This window comes from Ranitomeya imitator, chromosome 2, assembly GCF_032444005.1.
Source record: "Ranitomeya imitator isolate aRanImi1 chromosome 2, aRanImi1.pri, whole genome shotgun sequence".
NCBI classification, from domain to species: domain Eukaryota; kingdom Metazoa; phylum Chordata; class Amphibia; order Anura; family Dendrobatidae; genus Ranitomeya; species Ranitomeya imitator.
In genome coordinates this window covers 808636693-808659451 of record NC_091283.1, presented here as the reverse complement: position 1 = coordinate 808659451, position 22759 = coordinate 808636693, and the positions used below count along the sequence as shown (strand labels likewise).

At 44.7% G+C, this 22759-nt stretch overlaps 1 protein-coding gene across 2 annotated transcripts in view; it reads left to right on the top strand.

The window, feature by feature from the left end:
• The window catches only part of ADGRA1 (adhesion G protein-coupled receptor A1), an 873399-nt gene that overhangs the window by 56226 nt on the left and 794414 nt on the right, over positions 1-22759 (top strand). The gene's annotated exons all lie outside the window — the stretch shown is intronic.

The window sequence follows — 22759 nt, the reverse complement described above, 5'->3', positions numbered from 1 at the left end:
AAAAAACACTATAAAAAGTGAACATAATGCACAGCAATGTCAAAATGACTTGTAGTGCATATATTCCATTTTCTGTAATTTCTTTTAACCTCTGCAACCTTTGAAAACTGTGAAACGACTAAAAGAAGTCACCTGTGCATTTTTCTGAAGCTTCCGCTTGGAAGCCGCCGCAGTTCTAGGATGCATTGAAAGAAGCATAGAGTCTAGGTCAGGTGAAGTAATTATCACCTTGTGCTCCTCCTTGGTCAGGCATCATCTGAAATACTATTTCCAGGTCTGGGCACCACATTCTAAAAAAGACATTGAAAAACTGGAGCAAGTTAAGAGAAGAGCTACCAGAATGATGAGTGGACTGCAAACTATGTCCTACAAGGAACGGTTAAAGGATCTGGGAATGTTTAGCTTGCAAAGATGAGACTTAATAGCAGTGTACAAATATCTGATGTGATGTCAGTGTAGAGGGATCCTCATTATTCTCATTTGCATATAGAAACATGAGAAGCAATGTAATGAAACTGAAAGGGAGAAGACACAGATTAGATATTCGAAAAAACATTTTGGCAGTGATGGTGATCAATGAGTGGAACAGGCTGCCATGAAATGTAGTGAGTTCTCCGTCAATGGAAGTCTTCAAACAGAGGCTGGACAGTCATCTGTCTGAGCTGATTTAGTGAATCCTGCGCTATATTGAGCAGGGGGTTGGACACTTACTGTACATTCTATAATTCTATGATTTTATGTATACAATGTAGAAAAAGGATGCCGGACACTAAATTAATGCAAAAGACTTCCAAAGAGTTGTCCCCAAGGATGCTGCAGAAAGCACCACCAGCTTTTTCCTGAAGTGTCTTCACCTTGGAAAACGTCAGCGTCTAAAAGATGTCGTGTTAATGGAGCGCCCCGTCAGGGCAAGGGGTAACTCGGTACCAGGTCCTGCGGTTCACAGGGGGATGTCACGGTGGCTGACCCGGTCCGTGGCCCTGGGACGTCCGTATAAAAGGGAAAGGCCTTTAAAGGGATAAAGTTTATGTTCGTGACGCCACCTGTGGTATTCGGTCAGGGTGACCGATGCTGCTTTTAGGTATCTGCTGGGGTGATGTTATGGCAGATGGATGGTTATACCTTACCACAGGTGAAGTATATCCCCAGGGCTTCCCAGTATGTAGATGGCAGAATGGTGAGAGATGCAGTGAAGAACGAGGACACAGGATTGCAGTCTCTTTACCTTGTTTACTGTTGGTTTCAGCAGCCACAGTCCAGGGCACCAGATCACAGGGCAGGTAGAGTCTGGCCGGTTTGGAGGCAAGTCCAAAGTCCCCTTGTCCAGGTGGAAATCAATAGCTTTCCCTTGTGCCATTGTGGTGTAGTCCCTTACTGCATAAGCTTCAAATAAGGTCCTCACAGATGTGGTGTTTCTCTCTCTGTCCCCCATAGTCGGATAGGACAAAACTCGTATGACTGGTGGCTTGAGGCAGTTTATAGGGACTCTAACGCGCCCCGGCCTCTGAGGGGCGCTACCATGCCTCCTGGGTGAAGGTGCGGACAGGTAACGTGCAATTAGCTGTCCTGCCGGTTTCTGAAATAAGGCATAGAGTGTTGTGAATTCCGCTCTTGGGCTCCCTCCGGTGGTTGTAAGTGGCACTTTTGTGAGTTCTGCTCTTAGGCTCCCTCTTGTGGTTTCTAGTGGTATGGCTGCTCCTTGGAGTTAGCTGTCATCAGCTGCCTCCACTTATCGTCTCTTCTGCTCGGCTATTTAAGTCTGGCTCTATCTTCAGCCAGTGCCACTTGTAAATGGTTCCTGGTTGGATTCACATCTCTTTGGAGTTCCCTGTTATCCTGACCAGTTCAGCTAAGCTAAGTTTTTGCTTGCCCTTTTCTGTCCATAGATTGTGGACTTATCCATTCTGTGCTTTCTATGTTTGTCCAGCTTATCAGTGTGAATTATTCTGTCTTGCTGGAAGCTCTGGGAGGCAGATTTGCCCTCTACACCTTTAGTCAGGTGTGGAGATTTTTTGTAAACTCTGCGTGGATTTTTGTAGTGTTTTATACTGACCGCACAGTATTCCATCCTGTCCTATCTATTTAGTTAGACTGGCCTCCTGTGCTCATCCTGGTTTCATTCTGTGTATGTCTTTTCCCTCTCCACTCACAGTCATTATTTGTGGGGGGCTAATCTATCCTTTGGGATTTTCTCTGAGGCAAGATAGTTTTCCTGCTTCTGTCTTTAGGGGTAGTTAGCTCTTAGGCTGTGACGAGATACCTAGGGAGAGTTAGGAGCATTCCACAGCTACTTCTAGTGTTGTGTTGAGCTTAGGGACTGCGGTCAGTACAGTTACCACTTCCTTCAGAGCTCGTTCCATGTTGCTCCTAGACCACCGTATCATAACAGTACAAGTGGCCAAAAATGAATTAAATGCATCTCAAAAGAAGGAAAAGATAGTTCTGAACCATTTTTTTTTCTGTGCTCTGGTTTGTCTTTTTTTTTTTCTTTTCCTCTTGATATCTGGGTGGTTCAGGATATATGCTTTGGCATGGATGTTCAGGGTTTGTTTTCTCGTGTGGTTCAACTTGCTGCAAGAGTACAGAGTATCCAGGACTATGTTGTCCAGACTCCGGCTTTAGAGCCCAGAATTCCTACTCCTGATTTGTTTTTTGGGGACAGATCCAAGTTTTTGAACTTTAAAAATAACTGCAAATTGTTTTTTGCTTTGAAACCCCGTTCTTCTGGTGATCCCATTCAGCAAGTAAAAATCATCAAATCCTTGCTGCGTGGTGACCCTCAAGACTGGGCTTTTTCTCTTGAAACAGGGGATCCGGCATTATTGAATGTAGATGCATTTTTTCAAGCGCTCGGATTATTGTATGACGAACCTAATTCTGTGGATCATGCAGAAAAAACCCTGTTGGCCTTGTGTCAAGGTCAGGAAGCGGCAGAGTTATACTGCCAGAAATTTAGAAAATGGTCTGTGCTCACTAAATGGAATGAAGAGGCTCTGGCTGCTATTTTCAGAAAAGGTCTTTCTGAAACCCTTAAAGATGTTATGGTGGGCTTTCCTACGCCTGCCGGTTTGAGCGAATCTATGTCTCTAGCCATTCAGATTGATCGGCGTCTGCGCGAGCGCAAAGCTGTGCACCATATGGCAGTATCCTCTGAGCAAAGTCCTGAACCTATGCAACGTGATAGGATTTTGACTAGAATAGAACGGCAGGAATTCAGACGTCAGAATAGGCTGTGTTTTTACTGTGGTGATTCTGCTCATGTTATCTCTGATTGCCCTAAGCGTACTAAGAGAGTCGCTAGGTCTGTTACCATTAGTACTATACAGCCTAAATTTTTCTTATCTGTGACCCTGATTTGCTCATTGTCGTCCTTTTCTGTCATGGCATTTGTGGATTCAGGCGCTGCCCTGAACTTAATGGACTTAGAATTCGCCAGGCGCTGTGGTTTTTCCTTGCAGCCTTTGCAGAGCCCTATTCCTTTGAGGGGCATTGATGCTACACCCTTGGCCAAAGATAAACCTCATTACTGGACACTAGGGTTGAGCGAAACGGGTCGAAATTTTTCAAAAGTCACCGACTTTTGGCAAGGTCGGGTTTCATGAAACCCGACCCGACCCCTGTGTGGGGTCGGCCATGAAGTCGGCGATCTTTTGAATCTAGAATCGGAATTCCGATACCGATTCCCGATATGTTTATATTGGGAATTGGTATTGGAATTCAGATTTAAGTGTAAAATAAAGAATTAAAATAAAAAATATCGCAATACTTACCCTCTGACGCGCCCTGGTACTAACCGGGAACCTTCCTTCCTTAGAATCAGCCTTCCAGGACCTTGCGGTGACGTCGCGGTGACGTCGCGGCTTTTGAAAAAGTCGGGTTTCGTGAAACCCGACCCGATCCTATAAAAGTAAAGGTCGCTCAACCCTACTGGACACAGATGACTATGTACATGGCTCCTGCACATCAGGAAGATTGCCGTTTTCTGGTGTTGCATAACCTGCATGATGTTGTTGTACTGGGATTTCCATGGTTACAGGAACATAATCCGGTGCTGGATTGGAAAACTATGTCTGTGACTAGTTGGGGTTGTCAAGAGGTACATAGTGACGTTCCTTTGATGTCAATTTCCTCTTCCCCCTCTTCTGAGGTCCCTGAGTTTTTGTCGGATTTCCAGGATGTATTTGATGAGCCCAAGTCCAGTTCCCTTCCTCTGCACAGGGACTGTGATTGTGCTATTAACTTGATTCCTGGTTGTAAGTTCCCTAAGGGTCGACTTTTCAATCTGTCTGTGCCAGAGCATGCCGCCATGCGGAGCTATGTTAAGGAATCTTTGGAGAAGGGGCATATTCGGCCCTCTTCGTCACCATTGGGAGTGGGTTTCTCTTTTGTTGCTAAGAAGGATGGCTCCTTGAGACCCTGTATTGATTATCGTCTTCTTAATAAGATCACGGTCAAATTCCAATACCCCTTGCCTTTGCTTACTGATTTGTTTGCTCAGATTAAGGGGGCTAGTTGGTTTACTAAGATTGACCTCCGAGGGGCATATAATCTTGTTCGTATTAAACAGGGTGACGAATGAAAAACTGCATTTAATACGCCCGAAGGCCATTTTGAATACCTTGTGATGCCATTTGGGCTCTCTAATGCTCCATCTGTGTTTCAGTCTTTCATGCATGATATTTTCCACAATAATCTTGATAAATTCATGGCCGTATTTTGGATGATATTTTGATTTTTTCCGATGATTGGGAGTCTCATGTGAAGCAGGTCAGGATGGTGTTCCAGATCCTTCGTGATAATGCTTTGTTTGTGAAGGGGTCTAAGTGCCTATTCGGAGTTCAGAAGGTCTCTTTTTTGGGTTTTATTTTTTCTCCCTCGTCTATAGAAATGGATCCTGTTAAGGTCCAAGCTATTCATGACTGGATCCAACCCACATCTGTGAAGGGTCTTCAAAAATTTTTGGGTTTTGCTAATTTCTATCGCCGTTTCATTGCCAACTTTTCCAGTGTGGTTAAGCCCCTTACTGATTTGACGAAGAAAGGCGCTGATGTGACGAATTGGTCCTCTGAGGCTGTTGAGGCCTTTCAGGAGCTTAAACGCCGATTTACTTCTGCCCCTGTGTTGCGTCAACCGGATGTTTCTCTTCCTTTTCAGGTTGAGGTCGACGCTTCTGAGATTGGGGCAGGGGCCGTTTTGTCTCAGAGGGAGTCTGATGGTTCTTTGATGATACCATGTGCTTTTTTTTCCAGAAAGTTTTCGCCTGCGGAATGCAATTATGATGTCGGCAATCGGGAGTTGTTGGCTATGAAGTGGGCGTTTGAGGAGTGGCGACATTGGCTTGAGGGAGCTAAACACCGTGTTGTGGTCCTAACCGATCATAAGAATCTGATTTACCTCGAGTCAGCCAAGCGGCTGAATCCTAGACAGGCTCGATTGTCCCTGTTTTTCTCCCGTTTTGATTTTGTGGTCTCGTATCTTCCAGGATCTAAGAATGTTAAGGCTGATGCCCTCTCTAGGAGTTTTTCGCCTGATTCTCCTGGAGTCCTTGAGCCGGTTGGCATTCTTAAGGAGGGGGTGATTCTTTCTGCTATCTCCCCTGATTTGCGGCGGGTGCTTCAGGAATTTCAGGCTGATAGGCCTGACCGCTGTCCAGTGGGGAAGCTGTTTGTTCCTGATAGATGGACAAGTAAGGTAATTTCTGAGGTTCATTGTTCAGTGTTCTAGTGCAGTAATGCAGTTCAAATTTAGTTTTTCAAGTTTGTATGTTCTAGCGCTGCAGTGTGCTGCCTTATTTACTTAACTATATACGAGTTGGCGACTCTAGGTTCAGCACCTGTTCACACTGAGTCTATGTTTGGATGTGCCGGTCAGGTTTTTGAAATGTATTCTTTAGCCTTCTGATCGTGCACTCCGCCTCCTAGCCACAGGTGTTTTAATTACAGCAGGTCCGATACCCCTCCACAGAGAGAGAGAATTTTGGTCTAGGAAGAGGTTTCACATGTACCCATTCAGATGGAGACGTTTATTCTCAGCGAGGTAAGGCAAGTGTAGGACCTGGTATAAGAGAGATGCCGTAAAGGGGCTGCCAGGTACACATAAAATTGGCCATTTTAATGCGCTAAAAGCTCTCATTTTTCATATTTCTAGTGCAGTAATGCAGTTCAAATTTAGTTTTTCAAGTTTGTATGTTCTATTTGACCTATTTGAGACGCTTTGTGTCTGCTGATCAGGATGATTGGGTGTCTTTCTTGCCGTTGGCCGAGTTTGCCCTTAATAATCGGGCTAGTTTGGCTACTTTGGTTTCACCTTTCTTTTGTAATTTTGGTTTTCATCCTCGTTTTTCTTCTGGGCAGTTTGAGCCTTCTGATTGTCCTGGTGTTGATTCTGTGGTGGACAGGCTGCAGCAGATTTGGACTCATGTGGTGGACAATTTGACGTTGTCTCAGGAAAGGGCTCAACGTTTTGCCAACCGCCCTCGGTGTTTTGGTCCCCGGCTTCGTGTGGGGGATTTGGTTTGGTTGTCTTCTCGTCATGTTCCTATGATGGTTTCTTCTCCTTAGTTTAAGCCTTGGTTTATTGGTCCTTATAAAATTTCTGAAATTATTAATCCGGTGTCTTTTCGTTTGGCTCTTCCTGCCTCTTTTGCCATTCATAATGTTTTCCATAGATATTGTTGCGGAGATATGTGGTGCCCGTTGTTCCCTCGGTTGACCCTCCTGCCCCGGAGTTGGTTGAGGGAGAGTTGGAATATGAGGTTGAGAAGATTTTGGATTCTCATTTTTCGAGGCGGAGGCTTCAGTATCTTGCCAAGTGGAAGGGTTATGGCCAGGAGGATAATTCTTGGGTTGTTGCCTCCGATGTCCATGCCACTGATTTGGTTCATGATTTTCACTTGGCTCGTCCTGATCGGCCTGGGGGCTCTGGTGAGGGTTCGGTGACCCCTCCTCAAAGGGGGGGTACTGTTGTGAATTCCGCTCTTGGGCTCCCTCCAGTGGTTGTAAGTGGCACTTTTGTGAGTTCTGCTCTTGGGCTCCCTCTTGTGGTTTCTAGTGGTATGGCTGCTCCTTGGAGTTAGCTGTCATCAGCTGCCTCCACTTATCGTCTCTTCTGCTCGGCTATTTAAGTCTGGCTCTATCTTCAGCCAGTGCCACTTGTAAATGGTTCCTGGTTGGATTCACATCTCTTTGGAGTTCCCTGTTATCCTGACCAGTTCAGCTAAGCTAAGTTTTTGCTTGCCCTTTTCTGTCCATAGATTGTGGACTTATCCATTCTGTGCTTTCTATGTTTGTCCAGCTTATCAGTGTGAATTATTCTGTCTTGCTGGAAGCTCTGGGAGGCAGATTTGCCCTCTACACCTTTAGTCAGGTGTGGAGATTTTTTGTAAACTCTGCGTGGATTTTTGTAGTGTTTTATACTGACCGCACAGTATTCCATCCTGTCCTATCTATTTAGTTAGACTGGCCTCCTGTGCTCATCCTGGTTTCATTCTGTGTATGTCTTTTCCCTCTCCACTCACAGTCATTATTTGTGGGGGGGGCTAATCTATCCTTTGGGATTTTCTCTGAGGCAAGATAGTTTTCCTGCTTCTGTCTTTAGGGGTAGTTAGCTCTTAGGCTGTGACGAGATGCCTAGGGAGAGTTAGGAGCATTCCACTGCTACTTCTAGTGTTGTGTTGAGCTTAGGGACTGTGGTCAGTACAGTTACCACTTCCTTCAGAGCTCGTTCCATGTTGCACCTAGACCACCGTATCATAACAGTAGAGGTCCTTACTACCTCGGTGTTCCGGCTACCGGTTATCTGCGCCTCAGAAGGAGGCAGCCTGCTCGGGGCTGGTCCCCTTCTGGTATCCTCTCCTGTGCTTTGCTTTCCTGCACACTCACTGCAACATATTCTGCTTTATGAAATGTCTCCTTCTGGGAGCTGCAGCTCTTAGGGCATGCACAGCTCCGTGGACCCTCTGTCCTACTCAGACAGATGTCTGGATCTCTCTAACTTTCCCTACAGACTACCAGTTATATGAAGACACAAAAGAGCACAGTGAGGCCAAAAATACTCTGCTCTAAAAAAATCACAGTAATAAGCAAGTGCTAGTCAAATGATGGAAAAAAACAGGGTATTTAGTTGATACATTCTTTTGCAAAAAAAGTATACTAAGCTGCTCCACCAATCATCAAGGTATACCCATATAGAGCAGTCCTAACTAATGTATATAATCCCTATCTGATTTATTTAAAAACCTGATCATCTGTATAGTACCCGTATAAGCAGGATTCAGAGAAGGAATATCCATGTGGACATGCTGGATGGAACAGCTTTAGTGCAAATGACCCAAAAGGAGTGGTAGACTCCCCAGTCTTGTAGAAACAAGAGAACAATTAGAGAACCAGAAACACATGGGCTACTTGCACATTGAGCAAGTCTGTAGGAACATGTTCACACACCACCAAGAAACTTGAAGACACAAAAGAGCACGGTGAGGCCAAAAATACTCTGTTGTAAAAAAATCACAGTAATAAGCAAGTGCTAGTCAAAAGATGAAAAAAACAGGGTATTCAGTTGATACTTTTTTTGCAAAAAAAATATATACCAAGCTGCTCCACCAATCGTCAAGGTATACCCATACAGGTCCTTCTCAAAAAATTAGCATATAGTGTTAAATTTCATTATTTACCATAATGTAATGATTACAATTAAACTTTCATATATTATAGATTCATTATCCACCAACTGAAATTTGTCAGGTCTTTTATTGTTTTAATACTGATGATTTTGGCATACAACTCCTGATAACCCAAAAAACCTGTCTCAATAAATTAGCATACCAAGAAAAGGTTCTCTAAACGACCTATTACCCTAATCTTCTGAATCAACTAATTAACTCTAAACACATGCAAAAGATACCTGAGGCTTTTATAAACTCCCTGCCTGGTTCATTACTCAAAACCCCCATCATGGGTAAGACTAGCGACCTGACAGATGTCAAGAAGGCCATCATTGACACCCTCAAGCAAGAGGGTAAGACCCAGAAAGAAATTTCTCAACAAATAGGCTGTTCCCAGAGTGCTGTATCAAGGCACCTCAATGGTAAGTCTGTTGGAAGGAAACAATGTGGCAGAAAACGCTGTACAACGAGAAGAGGAGACCGGACCCTGAGGAAGATTGTGGAGAAGGACCGATTCCAGACCTTGGGGAACCTAAGGAAGCAGTGGACTGAGTCTGGTGTGGAAACATCCATAGCCACCGTGCACAGGCGTGTGCAGGAAATGGGCTACAGGTGCCGCATTCCCCAGGTAAAGCCACTTTTGAACCATAAACAGCGGCAGAGGCGCCTGACCTGGGCTACAGAGAAGCAGCACTGGACTGTTGCTAAGTGGTCCCAAGTACTTTTTTCTGATGAAAGCAAATTTTGCATGTCATTCGGAAATCGAGGTGCCAGAGTCTGGAGGAAGACTGGGGAGAAGGAAATGCCAAAATGCCTGAAGTCCAGTGTCAAGTACCCACAGTCAGTGATGGTGTGGGGTGCCATGTCAGCTGCTGGTGTTGGTCCACTGTGTTTCATCAAGGGCAGGGTCAATGCAGCTAGCTATCAGGAGATTTTGGAGCACTTCATGCTTCCATCGGCTGAAATGCTTTATGGAGATGAAGATTTCATTTTTCAGCACGACCTGGCACCTGCTCACAGTGCCAAAACCACTGGTAAATGGTTTACTGACCATGGTATTACTGTGCTCAATTGGCCTGCCAACTCTCCTGACCTGAACCCCATAGAGAATCTGTGGGATATTGTGAAGAGAAAGTTGAGAGACGCAAGACCCAACACTCTGGATGAGCTTAAGGCCGCTATTGAAGCATCCTGGGCCTCCATAACATCTCAGCAGTGTCACAGGCTGATTGCCTCCATGCCACGCCGCATTGAAGCAGTCATTTCTGCCAAAGGATTCCCGACCAAGTATTGAGTGCATAACTGAATATTATTATTTGTTGGTTTTTTTGTTTGTTATTAAAAAACACTTTTATTTGATTGGATGGGTGAAATATGCTAATTTATTGAGACAGGTTTTTTGGGTTATCAGGAGTTGTATGCCAAAATCATCAGTATTAAAACAATAAAAGACCTGACAAATTTCAGTTGGTGGATAATGAATCTATAATATATGAAAGTTTAATTGTAATCATTACATTATGATAAATAATGAAATTTAACACTATATGCTAATTTTTTGAGAAGGACCTGTATAGAGCAGTCCTAACTAATGTATATAATCCCTATCTGATGTATATAAAAACCTGATCATCTGTATAGTACCTGTATAAGCAGGGTTCAGAGAGGGAATATCCATGTGGACATGCTGGATGGAACAGCTTTAGTGCAAATGACCCAAAAGGAGTGGTGGACTTCCCAGACTACCAGTTATATATATATGGGGAGTCACCTAGTAAATAGGATCAAAAGTTCCCCTGGTGGCCTGGAGTGTGAATGTGTTGCATGCTTGTGGTACCTGGATGCAATTATCCTTCCTTGCCTCCGAACGTAGCATCACTCTCCCCGGGAGGAAAGCAATACCACTGTGATGACCAGGACCCTGGGGCACCACATTAACATACCACAACTTGGGAAATTTGGGGGCATTTTTTTCATTGACCTTAGCTGGAGGAATCCACAACTTTCTGGTACACTGGTAGGCTACTACATCCTTGCATTAATGATGCCCCCTAGAATCACATGTCTCATGGCTGACAGTCCCACTGCTGAAAACCCAAGCGATCACGAGGGTGGTGTCCTACATTTGTACGTGCATTGTACCTCTCAAGGAATTCAATCTTTAGGACTGATGGAGATTCTTAGAGAAGTTCTCCATTATCTCTATCAGTCAGAGAAGGGTTAGGTATAAAATTAATGAACAGATGTGCTACATTCATTCAGTGGGAACTATTGTGTGTATAGTCAGCTATTATTCCGTAATGAGCACTGTCCTCATACATCATTATATTTATCCGTAAAAGTACTGCACCTAGAATATGTATTTTCTCTCCATTCAAGTGCTAGATTATAAATCATGCATACTATCTTGTAATAACCATTCGTGTAATTTATGACGAATCATTAAATATTTCATTTGAATTTAAAAAAATGAGAAAGCTTTGTGGATAATTGCAGTCTATCTCCAAAATGCCTAAACGGTCTCTCATAGTTTCCAGACTTCCCCTCTAATTAAGAACAACATTTTTTATTCATTTGGAAATAATTGACCCAATTAAGTAGAAAGGAAATAAAAGAAAATTGTAAGTGAGCGACAAAAAAAAAAAAACAGAAATATTGGAAGTGCTCTTGACTTGATATTTATTAGACAACAAGACCCCGGGAGATCTGACCTCGGTTGGACAGCACTTCTCTCACTGAATATAAATGTTCTGATAGGGGACAATAAGGAAACAAAAATAAAGAATCCTGGCAAAAAAAAGAACAAAGGAAAGGACACCTTATTTTCAGGTTGGTTGTAAAGGTCCAAGTGAATTAAATGGGTATTGCCATCCTAAGCATTTATGGCATATCTTCGGGCTATGCAAAGAATGCCTGAAAAGAAAGGAGGCATTGCTTATGTGAGACATGTAATGACTGACAGTCTGCTCTACTGTTCTACATGTCTCAAACTGGTAACGTCCCCTTTCATCTAAAATAATCTAAATAATCTCTGGAAGCAGATTCTCAGGAAGATCTATGTCCGGCCCATAGATCCTAACAGCTTATTTACATACAGTGGGTATCCAGACCCCATTAAATTTTTCACTCTTTGTTTCATTGCAGCCATTTGGTAAATTCAAAAAAGTTCATTTTTTCACACTAATGTACACTCTGCACCCCATGTTGACTAAAAAAACAGAAATATAGAAATTTTTGCAAATTTATTATAAAAGAAAAACTGAAATATGACATGGTCATAAGCAGGGTTGAGCGAAACGGGTCGAAATTGTTCAAAAGTCGCCGACTTTTGGCAAGGTCGGGTTTCATGAAACCCGACCCGACCACAGTGGGGGGTCGGCCATGAAGTCGGCGATCTTTTGAATCTGGAATCGGAATTCCGATCCCGATTCCCGATATGTTTAAGATATCGGGAATTGGTATCGGAATTCAGATTAAAGTGTAAAATATAGAATTAAAATAAAAAATATTGCAATACTTACCCTCTGACGCGCCCTGGTACTAACCGGCAGCCTTCCTCCTTCGAATCCGCGCTTCTAGGACCTTTCCGTGACGTCGCGGTGACGTCGCGGCTTGTGATTGGCCGCGCGGCCGCCCATGTGACCGCTCGCGCGGCCAATCACAAGCCGCGACGTCACCCGCGACGTCACCGAAGGTCCTGGAAGGGCTGATTCTTAGGAAGGAAGGCTGTCGGAAGGAAGCAGGGCGCTTCCGAGGGTGAGTATATACCTAATAGGAATATACTCACCCTCGGAAGCGCCCTGCTTCCTTCCGACAGCCTTCCTTCCTAAGAATCAGCCCTTCCAGGACCTTCGGTGACGTCGCGGGTGACATCGCGGCTTGTGATTGGCCGAGCGAGCGGTCACATGGGCGGCCGCGCGGCCAATCACAAGCCGCGACGTCACCCGCGACGTCACCGAAGGTCCTGGAAGGCTGGTTCTAAGGAAGGAAGGTTCCCGGTTAGTACCAGGGCGCGTCAGAGGGTAAGTTTAAGGATATTTTTTATTTTAATTCTATATTTTACACTTAAATATGGATCCCAGGGCCTGAAGGAGAGTTTCCGCTCCTTCAGACCCTGCATTGGGTTTCGAGTTTCGGCCGACCCCGACCCCGACTTTTTTATAGGATCGGCCGATTTCACTCGACCCGACTTTTCCAAAAGTCGGGTTTCGTGAAACCCGACCCGATCCTATAAAAGTGAAGGTCGCTCAACCCTAGTCATAAGTATTCAGACCTTTTGCTCAGCATTGAGTAGAAGCACCCATTTGAGCTAGTACAGCCATGAGTCTTCTTGGGAATCATACAAGTTTTTCACACCTGGATTTGGGGATCCTCGGCCATTCTTCCTTGCAGATCCTCTCCAGCTCCGTCAGGTTGGATGGTGAAGGTTGTTGGACAGCCATTTTCAGGTCTCTCCAGAGATGCTCAATTGGGTTTATGTCAGGGCTCTGGCTGGGCTGGTCAAGAATGGTCACAGAGTTGTCCTGAAGCCACTTCTTTGTTATTTTAGCTGTGTGCTTAGGGTCATTGTCTTGTTGGAAGGTGAACCTTCAGCCAAGTCTGAGGTCCAGAGCACTCTGGAAGAGGTTTTCATCCAGGATATATCTGTACTTCGCCATATTCATGTTTACTTCAATGACAACAAGTCATCCTGTCCCTGCAACTGCGACCACCATGTTTCACTGTTGTGATTGTATTGGGCAGGTGATGAGCAGCGCCTGGTTTTCTCAACACATACAGCTTAGAATTATCACCAAAAGGTCTATCTTCGTCTCATCAGACCAGAGAATCTTATTTCTCATAGTCTGGGAGTCCTTCAGGTGTTTTTTTTAGCAAACTCTATGTGGGCTTTCATATGTCTTGCACTGAAGAGAGGCTTCCGTTGGGCCACTCTGCCTTAAAGGCCCGATTGGCGGAGGGCGGCAGTGAAAGTTGACTTTGTGGAACTTTCTCCCATCTCCCTACTGCATCTCTGGAGCTAAGCCACAGGGATCTTGGGGTTCTTCTTTACCTCTCTCACCAAGGCTCTTCTCCAACGATCGCTCAGTTTGGCTGGACGGCCAGGTCTAGGAAGACTTCTGGTGGTTCCAAACTTGTTTCATTTAAGGATTATGGAGACCACTGTGCTCTTAGGAACTTTAAGTACTGCAGAAAAAGTATCCCTATCTTGGAATCAGCACCAGGTATTTTTTGGACAATGCAGAAGTAATAGCTTTTTAAAATGTCGCACAAAAAATATCCCTTTTTTGGAGTATTTGTTAGTTTATTTACCCTGTACAGGATACAGCACAATGGACAAGCAGGAGATACATGGCTACCTATCGTCAATGACAGCAGCTGCAATCGCACAGTATAAAATATGATAGAACAGGCAAGTAGATGCATGTTTGTGTAGGGTCAGGACTATCAACCCTGGAGGCAGCAGTACAAAATAGTTGTAGAACACAATTGGCAGGAAGAAGACGTGTGGCTGTCTATTGGCAGTGGCAGCAACTGCACAGTATAGAATATGATGGGACAGGAACGAAGATGTCTGGCTGAGTAGGACTGGAACTAGTAGTACCAGCAGCAGCAGTGCAGTATAGCATAACATAGTATAGTATAGCATAGAACAGAATAAGCAGGGAGATGCGTGACTGTCTATTAGCAGCACCTGGACAGTATAGAATATGATACGACTGGCAAGGAAAGGTCTGGCTGTGTAGGACCAGCATTTACCAGCAGTAACAGAATGGATATTACATAATGGACAGGTAAGAGATGTGTGTTTGTGTAGGGGGCTCAGCATTGGCAGAAGTAAAACAGTATAGAACAATATGGACAGGTAGGCAGATACTATGACCAATTCCCACACACTAGATGATGGCCCGTAGTATTTGCCATAGTCTGCTGAAATGCAACAGAATAGATGCCAGCTACACAATCACTGTGTGATCAATCATTCGCAGTTTTCCTCAGTCTCTCATCTCCCAGCAATAGAATCTCTGTATCATTCACAGACTACTACAATCACTTTCTTCACTGCTGTAGTTGCGCAACACACACACTATATATGCACTCTCCCAATCTCTATTACTGAATTATGACCTCTAACATCTTCTCACAATCCAGATTCATCCTAAAATTGCTGCTGCATTACCTGCCTTGGCTTTTACACAGGCATTGAAAGATCCTCCTGACTGTAATATGCCATATGATGTGACAGCTATAATGCACTATGTTGAGGGCAGCACGGCTGCGTGTGAGGTCATTTCAACCTTCTCTGGCTGATTTGTTTTTTTAGGATTCTAGCAAATGAAACTGCAAATTCTTGGAATTTGCCCTATCCAACAAATTTCCTAAAAGTGGACATGATTTACATTGAATTAATTTGCTGTTCTATAATTAATACATTATATACATTTGAGGAATAAGTGTACAGTGTTGATTAAAATATACTTAAAAGGGTTGTCCAAGCTTTTGATATGGATGACCTATCCTTTGGTTGGGTCATCAACAGTGGCGTAATTACCATGGTCGCAGCGGTCGCCACTGTGACGGGGCCCGGCAGGTCAGGGGCCCGCCACCCGGTAGGTCAGAAGCACCGGCCGACACCATGTTGCAGTGCAGGAGATCCCTCCCGCACGGCAACAGTCCGAGGCGTATCTAGGGGGGCAGGGCACAGCCGGCAGGGGGGGGCGCAGTCGGGCCGCCTAATGTGGCGGTCCGCAGTGTCTCTCCCGCCGGCTGCATTCTGCCGCCCCCCGCACTGGGAGTCAGCTGTTCTCTGCGCCGACTGTCAAGCTGACAGCTGGCACAGAGAAGCTGCAGAGCGCCGACTCCCAATGTGAGCAGAGGTGGAGGGGAGCCCCTGCAGAGTCGCTGCGGCAGGCAGGGAGAAATCCCTGCAGCGCCGCTGCCCAGCGATCTGTCTTCCTGCTTCCTCTCACACAGACGCGCCGCTGGATGACGTCATCAGCCAGCGGCCGGCTGTGTCAGAGGAAGGCGATGAGATGCTGCGGCAGAGCGTGAGGAGAGGTGAGGTGTGTGTGTGTGTGTAGAGGGAGGAGAGGGCATGGATGAGGATGGTGGTGGAGGAGGAAATGATGGAAGTGGTGGAATGGGCAAGGATGGGGATGGTGGTGGAATGGGCAAGGATGGGGATGGTGGTGGAGGAGGAAATGATGGAAGTGGTGGAATGGGCAAGGATGGGGATGGTGGTGGAGGAGGAAATGATGGAAGTGGTGGAATGGGCTAGGATGGGGATGGTGGTGGAATGGGCAAGGATGGGGATGGTGGTGGAGGAGAAAATGATGGAAGTGGTGGAATGGGCAAGGATGGGGATGGTGGTTGAATGGGCAAGGATGGGGATGGTGGTGGAGGAGGAAATGATGGAAGTGGTGGAATGGGCAAGGATGGGGATGGTGGTGGAGGAGGAAATGATGGAAGTGGTGGAATGGGCAAGGATGGGGATGGTGGTGGAATGGAGGAAATGATGGAAGTGGTGGAATGGGCAAGGATGGGGATGGTGGTTGAATGGCCAAGGATGGGGATGGTGGTGGAGGAGGAAATGATGGAAGTGGTTGAATGGGCAAGGATGGGGATGGTGGTGGAAGAGGAAATGATGGAAGTGGTGGAATGGGCAAGGATGGGGATGGTGGTGGAGGAGGAAATGATGGATGTGGTGGAATGGGCAAGGATGGGGATGGTGGTGGAATGGGCAAGGATGGGGATGGTGGTGGAGAAGGAAATGATGGAAGTGGTGGAATGGACAAGGATGGGGATGGTGGGGGAGGAGTAAATGATGGAAGTGGTGGAATAGGCAAGGAGGCGTATCTAGGGCAGTGGCGTATCTAGGGGGGGGGGCAGCCGGGGCATGTAGGGAATTAATTAATAGGGAATTAATTAATAGGGAAAATGTGAATTTGGGTGGAAAATATTTTGGCATGGTGGGGGGGCCTCATTTGAAAGTTCGCACCGGGGCCCATAACTTTGTAGTTACGCCACTGGTCATCAATATAAGATCAGTGGAGTTTTGACATCTATTGTCACCTGTGGCATTGGCTGAATATGTGCAGGGAACAGCACAATGATGTGGTGGCCATTGTTGAGAACTGAAGATCAGCTCAGCTGGGCTTCTCTGGCTCTGCAAATTGTCTCTTCAGAGAGGAAGAGAGCTAGAACTCTAGTGCCACCTATTGTAAGGCAGCAATCCTACAAGTCAATGTTGACCCAAAGTCATGGGACAAGGATCGTTAAAGGGTCAACATTGACTTGTAGGATTGCTACCTACCAATAGGTGGCACTAGACTTCTAGCTCTCTTCCTCTCTGAAGAGACAATTTGCATAATTAGCATATTACCCAGAGGAGCATTGCGGCTTTAAGTCTCCTCATCTCGGCATGCTTAGCATGTCGATCTCTGCTAGGAGAAATGATACGTCTTGGATCTCTGGCTGTGTTCACATCTGTTAGCAACCGGAGCTGACGACAGCTGATCTGTGGGGGAACCGGGTTTTGGATCTGCACCGATCGGATATTAATGAAATGAACAATCCCTTGAAAAAAGCGAACCCATTTAACCTCTTGAAACCTGAATTCTTCAGTTTGGAGAGAGCTGTCTTTTAGGACATCTGAAAGATTTTCTCCTTGGTAAAATCTCACTTTCCAAATATGTGCAAAGTTTTATTCAGATTCCTTTTGGGTATTATGTTAAAAAGCAAGTGCAAATTCTGGATATACAAAAGACGCATGGACCGCAGCTGCATAAATAATCAGAAAATGCGCAGAATAAATACTTTGCTGAATGCTTGACACAAATATTGACTTTTGCAATATGTGTGCCATACGAGACATTAAAATGCCTGTGACTGGCATCGTTATACTCATGGTTGGTTATGTCGGCACACAACCAAGTGCTGCATAGACTGGCATCCCCTTGAGAAAACGGAAATGCGAAATGCGCATTGGGGTCCTGCCATCCATCCTTGGTAAGCTCTGCCCTCTCCTATACCTAATGGCCATTATATGATTACGCTGATTGTCTACTATGGCCCTATTATGTATTCGGACAGGGCTGACGGGGTGTATTAACTGATATCTCTGTACAGCTTTCGGCTCTACTCCCCATGGGGGCTGATATTTATTCATGCTTTCATTGACCTTGCTGTTTGTGTTGTTTTTGTATTTTGTCACTTTAGTCTATTGTCATTTTAATACTTGAATAAAATTTGTATGTGTTTTTAGCACATTAATAATCTTTAAATAATAATAAGCTTTACTTTTATATAGCGCTAACATATTCTGCAGCACTTTACAGTTTGCACACATTATCATCACTGTCCCCATTGGGGCTCACAATCTAAATTCCCTATCAGTATGTCTTTAGAATGTGGGAGGAAACCGGAGAACCGGGAGGAACCCCACACAAACACCGGGAGAATATACAAACACCCTGCAGATGTTGTCCTGGGTGGGATTGGAACCCAGGTCTCCAGCGCTGCAATGCTGCTGTGCTAATCACTGCGCCACCGTGCTGCCGACATTAATCAGATTTTATGGTTTGTCATAACTTGTGTCACCACCCTGGCATCTAGAATGCAACTGGGATTTGTGTATTTATTGAATATAACATATGTATATATTTCATCATTCATAGGCATCTTCATCTTGCCGATACCACACATGGGCATGGCGGCATATGGCTCGTTTTATTATTGTCTAATTAGAAAACGCATGATCATGCTCAGCCGGGGAGACGGCACCACATGAAATGGGTGACTGTAATATGATTTTTAGGTTTGTTTTGCCAAAGAAAGAAACCACGTAACGTGCTTCTCTACTTGACGTCCTATCAGAGGATTCTATATAGGACAATGCATAGAATATTGTAATGTTTGTGTGAAATTATACACTGTGTAATGTAAAAATATACACTACATTTTGTACAGCGTTCCCTACAGGTGCATATATATATATATACTAGATGTTGGCCCGATTCTAACGCATCGGGTATTCTAGAATATGCATGTCCCCGTAGTATATGGACAATGATGATTCCAGAATTCGCGGCAGATTGTGCCCGTCGCTGATTGGTCGAGGCAACCTTTATGACATCATTGTCGCCATGGCAACCATTATGACATCTACGTCGATACTGTGCCCGTTGCTGATTGGTCGAGGCCTGGCGGCCTCGACCAATCAGACGCGGGATGTCTATGTCCATTATGACATCATCGTCGCTGTGCCCGTCTCTGATTGGTTGAGGCCTGGCGGCCTCGACTAATCAGAGAGGCGGGATTTCCAGGACAGACAGACAGACAGACAGACAAACGGAAAAACCCTTAGGCAATTATATATATAGACTAGATTGTGGCCCGATTCTAACGCAACGGGTATTCTAGAATATGCATGTCCCCGTAGTATATGGACAATGATGATTCCAGAATTCGCAGCAGACTGTGCCCGTCGCTGATTGGTCGAGGCAACCTTTATGACATCATCATCGCCATGGCAACCATTATGACATCATCGTCGCCATGGCAACCATTATGACATCATCGTCGCTGTGCCCGTTGCTGATTGGTCGAGGCCTCTCGGCCTCGTCCAATCAGAGACGCGGGATTTCTACGTCGATGCTGTGCCCGTCTCTGATTGGTCGAGGCAACCTTTATGACATCATCGTCACCATGGCAACCATTATGACATCTACGTCGATACTGTGCCCGTCGCTGAATCAGAAACGTGAGATGTCTACGTCCTTTATGACATCATCGTCGCTGTGCCCGTTGCTGATTGGTTGAGGTATGGCGGCCTCGACCAATCAGAGACGCGGGATTTCTACGTCGATGCTGTGCCGGTCTCTGATTGGTCGAGGCCGCCAGGCCTCGACCAATCAGAGAGCCGGGATTTCCAGGACAGACAGACAGACAGACGGAAAAACCCTTAGACAATTATATATATAGATGTACAGTATATACGGCTCTGGCAAAAATTAAGAGACCGCTGTAAAATGTTCAGTTTGTTTGATTTTACTCATTATAGGTATATTTTTGAGTAAAAAGTAAATTCTTTTTTTTCTATAAACTACTGACATGTCTCCGAAGTTCCAAGCAATAAATAACAAAAAAAATGCATTGCTTGCAGACCTCAAATAATGCAAAAAAAAACATGTTCATAATCATTTAGATACAGCAATACTAATGTTTTAACTCAGGAAGAGTTCAGAAATCAATATTTTGTGGAATAACCATGATTTTTAATCACAGCTTTCATGCGTCTTGGCATGCTTTCCACCAGTCTGTCACACTGCTTTTGGGTGACCTTATGCCACGCCTGGTACAAAAATTCCAGAGGTTTTCAATGGGGTTCAGGTCTGGAGATTGGGCTGGCCATTACAGGGATTTGATGTGGTGGTCCTTCATCCACACCTTGATTGACCTAGCTGTGTGGCATGGAGCATTTTCCTGCTGGAAAAAAAACAGTCCTCAGAGTTGGGGAACATTGCCTGAGCAGAAGGAATCAACTGTGTTTCCAGGATAACCTTGTATGCGGCTTCATTCATACGTCCTTCACAAAGATTAATCTGCCCGATTCAAGCCTTGCTGAAGCATCCCCAGATCATCACCGATCCTCCACCAAATTTCACAGTGAGTGCATAACACTGTGGCTTGTACACCTCTCCAGGACTTCGTCTAACCATTAGATGACCAGGTGTTGGGCAAAGCTGAAAATTAGACTCATCAGAGAAGATTACCTTACTCCAGTCCCCTATGATCCAATCCTTATGAACTTTGGCAAACTTCAGCCTGGCTCTCCTTTGCTTCTCATTGATGAAAGGCTTTTTCTAGCTTTACATGACTTGAGCCCTGCCTCTAGGAGCCCGTTATGAATTGTTCTTGCCGTGCACTTCACCCCAGCTGCCATTTGCCATTCCTTCTGTAGGTCACTTGATGTCATCCTGCAGTTGCTGAGTGACATTTGAATAAGATGACTGTCATTTTGATCAGTGGAGAGTCATTTTCGCCGGTCTGTAGCTTCGTTGTCCCCAATGTCTGCTGCTTGACCTTGTTGTAATGGACTGCCGTCTTAGAAATTTTAAGGATGGAGATAACATGACGCTCACTCTGTCAGACTGCTAATAAAGCCAAAAATGAGCCCTTCTTTTCCTCACTCAAGACTTTTCTTTTCAACTCCTTTGGCATTGTTAAAAGTTATTTTTTCATTCCTATTACTTTTGGGATATTGCTAGTACTTGTTTTGCCATCCAGCTTATTGCAAGAGGATTGTGAACACCACAGCAGGGTTTTTTTTATACTTTCCTTCATTAAATAAGATTTGGTTCAGGTGATCACCTAATCAGAAGCACATTAAGTAGAGTGAGGTGTACTCTGGCTGGAATTCAACTGACACTGGAATGGAATGGCTGTCAGACATGTAGGATAGCATGGTACCATAAAAGGTATCCTGATGAGACTTAAAGTCAGCCTTCTCCACCTCAACCAAGATGATGCAAAATGTTGCAGGCACCTCACTCAGGATATAAGGATGATACGAAGGAAACATGAGGTCTTTTTGGGATCCTGGGGAAGTGTTACCATTGATCATAACTCTTCACAGTATAGTAGAGGTAGCGGTTTATAGGCACACAGGTATGACACAGTTCTGAGCTGACGTTGATCACAAGGGTTTTATTCAAGCTTCACACAGTATTACTACTCTTCATTCAATGTCCCATCAACATATATTAAGATCTCTTTACAGATAACTTCTGTTCACACACAGCCTAAGCAGAACTGTACCTTTTTCATGCAGTGAGGGAGGGAGGGGGATGAGTCCGGTGCTGAAGCTCTCTCACTTCTATCTTGAGGTAATAAAGCTTCTCCTGGCTGTCCTCACTGCTTCTATGATTACAGTAATTTCTTCCTAGGAATAACTGGTGTATATAGCTTGTCTGACTTCAGTCTTACATAAGACTCTCTAACACACACCTTGCTCTGGGATGTCCAGGACACAATAACAACTTTCCCAGCATCCCTTGGGGCTGACCACTCCCTGTCTGCTCTAATCATTTTAATAACTCCTATAGTTACTGGATGATTCCAAATCAACAGTGCAGCTTCTATCTATCACAATACGGTTGCATCAGCCAAAGCACAACTTATATTATGGTAAACACTACACTATGTTGGCATACTATGGCACACTATGTGAAGTGGAGCTGGGAGGTTGTTAAAGCAACACAGAAATATATTAAATAAGCACAAGCAATCTTATAGAGAAGCAATCAGCAGGGTTTTGCTATGTAATCTGGGAGCAGCATGATGTAGAGACAGACAACTGACGCCAGCAATGTGTCACTTTGTAGTCTGCATTCTGTCTTTTTGATACAATCACAGTTTTCTCTGCTGCAGATCTAGAGATCTGAATGCTGAGCCTTGTATGCCTCTTGCACCACTGATTGGCAGCTCCCTATGTACACTATGCATTGGCAAACAGTTGCCAATCAGTGGTGGGGGCGGGGTTACACAGAGCCGGTGGACTAGGAGGCACGAGACACCTAGTCCTGTAGTCATAGTCTCCTGCTTATAAAACACTGATTTTATTGAAACAAAAGCACACAGCCTAGTAAGTTTCAAATCATGGGAATCAGAGTCTCAGCCTCTACATCATGATGCTCTCAGATTGCATAACAAAAACCGTGATCCCGTTTTCCATTTGTCTTCTTGTGCAGCTTCCCAGGTTGTACATAAAGTCTTTATCTCTTTCTCTGCTTGCATCGATCAGAATAGGTGTCACAACCCCTTTATTATTTTCACTGCATAATCTTATGACAATAAACGCAGCCCTCCTGGGAATAAGACCCTTTGGATCCTAATATACATATATGGCCTATCTTAAAAACAGGACATTAATGGGTGATCTTAGAAAACCCCATAAAGAGACACTTTATGTTTTTTCTAACATTTTTTTATTGGAGTCATTGGTTAACTTTGTATTAAATTACCATAATACGAGCAAACGGCTGAATGATATGGAGTGGGCATATGATGCTATAATCTACGAAGAAAGAATAAGAAATG